Here is a 4,394-nt window from a genome sequence, read left to right as displayed (position 1 = left end):
ACAAATACATTTCAACTCAGTTTTCACAATTCCTGATATTTAATCCTAGTAAAAATCCCTGTCTTAGGTCAGTTAGGATCACCACTTTATTTTACGAATGTGAAATGTCAGAATAAAGTAGAGTAGAGAGAATTATTTATTTCAGCTCTTATTTCTTTATCAACATTCTCAGTCGGTCAGAGAGTTTCATACACTCAATTAGTATTTAGTAGCATTGCTTTAAATTGTTTAACTTGGGTCAAATGTTTCTGGTAGCCTTCCACAAGCTTCCCACAATAAATTTGGTGAATTTTGGCCCATTCCTCCTGACAGAGCTGGTGTACTGAGTCAGGTTTGTAGGCCTCCTTGCTCGCACACGCTTTTTCAGTTCTGCCACAAATTTTCAATAGGACTAGAGGTCAGGGCTTTGTGATGGCCACTCCAATACCTTGACTTTGTTGTCCTCAAGCCATTTTTGCCACAATTTTGGAAGTATGCTCTGGGTCATTGTCCATTTGGAAGACCCATTTGCGACCAATCTTTAACTTCCTGACTGATGTCTTGAGATGTTGCTTCAATATATCCACATAATTTCCCCCCCTCATGATGCCATCTATTTTGTGAAGTGCACCAGTCCCTCCTGCAGCAAAGCACCCCCCACAACATGATGCTGCCACCACCCATGCTTCACGGTTGGGAGTGGTGTTTTGGCTTGCAAGCCTCTCTCTTTTTCCGCCAGACATAAGGATGGTCATTATGGCCAAACAGTTCTATTTTTGTTTCATCAGACCAGAGGACATTTCTCCAAAAAGTCGATCTTTGTCCCCATGTGCAGTTGCAAACCGTAGTCTGGCTTTTCTATGGCGGTTTTGGAGCAGTGTGTTCTTCCTTGCTGAGCGGCCTTTCAGGTTTTGTCGATATATAGGACTCGTTTTACTGAGGATATAGAGTTTTAATGACTCCAACCTAAGTGTATGTAAACTTCCGACTTCAACTGTAAGTAGTACCAGTCACCCATCTCTCTGATTAGTGAGAACACCACTGGGTCTCTATGTATTTTCTCGACCAGAATGTCCACATGCRCACAGACAACAAAGTCACACCACTCCAACCCAGTGATGTAGAGCTGACCTTGAACTTGCCAGTAGTAGGCATGCTGCCTCTTCAGGGAAGGTTCACCGTTATGCATGTGAACGTACTTGCAATCCACAAAACCCTTTACTTTCGGGTTCTTAATTTCAACTAGGCCAAAAGGTGTATGCTTGAGAGGGTCGTAGACCAGACCATCAGGAGAAGAGGTAAGCCAAGGGACGTCAGGATGWATGATGAGGCCACAGGGTGAGAAGTTGACATTCTGCATCTTGCAGTAGTCACTGGCTGCTTCCATCTCCAACTTCAGTCCCCTCTTMATKTCAGCTGTTGGTGCTGTRCCTTTGAGGATYCTTTCAGCTAGATTGCCTGCAGATGTCAGCCCTCTCACATGGCAAGCCTCTCGGGAACCGTGACTCGGTCAGTCTTGGTTTCCGGAGCACCTGCCAGTCGGAGACAGCACTCTGTTCTCTAGTAGTTTCYTCTATTTTATGGGCTGTTGCGAAGCGCACCTGAAGAGRCTATGTGAAGTTGGTCTCCTTCACTGAGCACAAATGTGCAGCCTTGAAAGTTGCTCTCCAGTCTGTAGCCATCTAGGGGCAGTGAAGGGAATGGTGGYGTCTCCTTATGGTGAACKATGTGTCGCGTTGTGATTGGAGGCTGCTGGTAAGACAGRAGGCTCCCCACCTGTACCTTTCCAAAGTGGGAGTCGAATAAAAGCTTTTCAGCAGACATCCCCATGCTGCAGATCAATGGCTTGGATAGAGGGTCAAAGTACTTGTATGCCTCTGCTATCTGGAAAACTGAGAGGTCAAGGAGCGGTCCAAGAAGGGCGCTGTAGAGTGTGCTTCTGCAAAGCAAAGCAGCCGCTGTGGTTAGCCAATCTAAACATGTACTTGAAACCACCTGAAATTAAATAATTKTATATAGTCAAAGTGTAATAGGACATGACCAGCTAATACKTACTATACTGGCTATTAGGGAATACTCACCTWATCCCTCCTTCWGCCATGCTCTTTTTGGTRGGCTTGGTGATGGTCATTTTGACTATGGGCCCAGGTTTCAGACCCTGTWAWAMGACAGTACAAGGGCACTATTCTCAATCTAATCATGAAACGATTTAAGTTTTCATTAAATAATTTCTTAGCAGAATGATGTGATTATAACCATATGATGTTGATATGTGGTATAGCTATTAAAACATACCATAGTCCTTGGTTTATGCCACTGCTGCACGGCCTCTGTGCAGCTGTGCACAGGTGGGACRACTGGTGTTCGAATCTGTGAATAGTGTGCAGACTGTAATAGTAATGCAACTGTGTGGTTGCATAATGCAGTGCCAACAACACATGAACAGTGATGTTGTGTCATTGTTACTGGCTCAGAGGGCGTGAGTACAACCTATGTGGGGTTATAAAAATCAAATGATTAGACTATAAAGTCACTCAACATGTGTCCCGACCAGCAAACAGAAGTGACTGGTGCAACATGCAACAGCCACTAAATTCATTACAGCAATACGGGTTTAAACTTGTCTATTACGGTTAGAACAATTTCAATTGTTTACATTTAATCTAATGCGYCCAACATAGCAGAGCTTACAGAAACAGCAAGGAAGACGACTGAACAATTACTACACTAAGAATGGTTTCATAGACATGGGTTAAGCCTAGTCCTAGACTAAGCAATGCCTTTTAATGCAGATCTCCATTGACAGGAACTTCTTAGTCTAGGACTAGGCAACTGACATGTAGTGTGTCACAAACAGYTGACTTTTCACCCTACACTCAAACTGTGTGGTTTCTCATTTTTCCTCATGGACCTGTAGCAGCAAGCYCTTATGCTGACCTCTCYTGTCACTTTGTCCTTGTTCGAAACTGTTTTGAATAAAAATTAATGAGCAATCATAATGTTAGCTAGCTACTGTAAAAGGCATRTCTTAAACTRCGTTACAGCTTTGAGTAAACGTCCTTGTCTGGTCTGGTAGGCAACTTGGCTACACTTACCTTCATAGTTGAAAAGGTAACTGGAAACATAAAGTTTGAATTATTTTTCCAACTTGGAGGTCGGTGCTTTGCTACTTGTCTTGGCCAGACGATGTACATCTGTTACTGTTATCTTTGGCAGCTCTTGCAAGCACCTTGTGTAAAACAGTGCCATGGTTGGTAAGGGAGGGGGGCGTTGGCTAATTGCTAGCCACATTACTAGTTAGCTTGTTAATAGTTAGCTAGTTAAGAGACAAAATAAGACACAGAACACAATAATCGAATTACAAAAATCACTAACTGAACRGATAAACACAATTTTCAACAAGAATGATAAAAAAAACAATAGAAATTTGATCATATTGATATACTRATTACCTCAGTATATTAATGATAAAACAAGTGACTTCGARGCTAGTATGGCTACAATCAGGTTKACAGAACGCAATCGGGAGAGGAAGCTAGGTATCGTGTAGGAAGTTGAGTGGAAGTGGGCATTGCTACATTGTGCAAAAGTACTACAGTATTACCAAAACATTCAGAGGCTATTTTCTCAAAAGTGAGTTATCAACTTTCAAAGCAAAATTACCTTCCCATTGTTCCTCAACTGTAGTATAGTATATACCATTTTGTAGCTCTGAGTCTCTACTTTTATCCAATGTAAAAAACACAATTTCAAATTTTGCTACATAAGACCGGTTTCAGCCGGTCGGTCAAATATGGACTTGGTATTTTACCAAATAGGGCTATCTTCTGTATACCTTCTCACAACACAACTTATTGGCTCAAACGCATTAAGAAGGAAAGATATTCCACAAATCAACTTTTAACAAGGCACACCTGTTAACKGAAATGCATTCCAGGTGACTACCTCATGAAGCTGGTTGAGAGAATGCCAAGAGTGTGCAAAGCTGTCATCAAGGCAAAGGGTGTCTACTTTGAAGAATCTAAAATCATGACATGTTTAACACTTTTTTGGTTACTAGATGATTCCATATGTGTTATTTCATAGTGGTGATGTCTTCACTATTATTCTGCAATGTAGAACATAGTAAAAATAAAGAAAAACCCTTGAATGAGTAGGTGTGTCCAAACTTTTGACTGGTACTGTATATTTCACTGTGACCTGCTGCTGACTGTCAGGCAGTGAGGCTGGTTGTTGCTGAGTGGGTGAGCGGTAGGGAGCGCCGGCGGTGTGTGTGTGGTGTGTGTTGTGTGTGTGTGTGTGTGTGTTGTGTGTGTGTGTGTGTGTGTGTGGTGTGGTGTGTGTGTGTGTGTGTGTGTGTGTGTGTGTGTGTGTGTGTGTGTGTGTGTGTGTGTGTGTGTGTGTGTGTGTGTGTT

At 42.4% G+C, this 4,394-nt stretch overlaps 1 long non-coding RNA gene across 1 annotated transcript in view; it reads left to right on the top strand.

The window, feature by feature from the left end:
- The window catches only part of LOC139028926 (uncharacterized), a 4,251-nt gene extending 118 nt beyond the window's left edge, over positions 1-4,133 (top strand). Inside the window, exon 2 of the long non-coding RNA XR_011481134.1 lies at positions 928-4,133. This is a non-coding gene — a long non-coding RNA (uncharacterized lncRNA). The remainder of the gene's footprint in view (positions 1-927) is intronic.
- The last annotated feature ends 261 nt before the right edge of the window (positions 4,134-4,394 follow it).

Source organism: Salvelinus sp. IW2-2015, linkage group LG16 (assembly GCF_002910315.2).
Source record: "Salvelinus sp. IW2-2015 linkage group LG16, ASM291031v2, whole genome shotgun sequence".
In the NCBI taxonomy this organism is placed as follows: domain Eukaryota; kingdom Metazoa; phylum Chordata; class Actinopteri; order Salmoniformes; family Salmonidae; genus Salvelinus; species Salvelinus sp. IW2-2015.
Note: the sequence above shows the minus strand (reverse complement) of the source record. Positions and strands in the feature narration are given on the sequence as shown.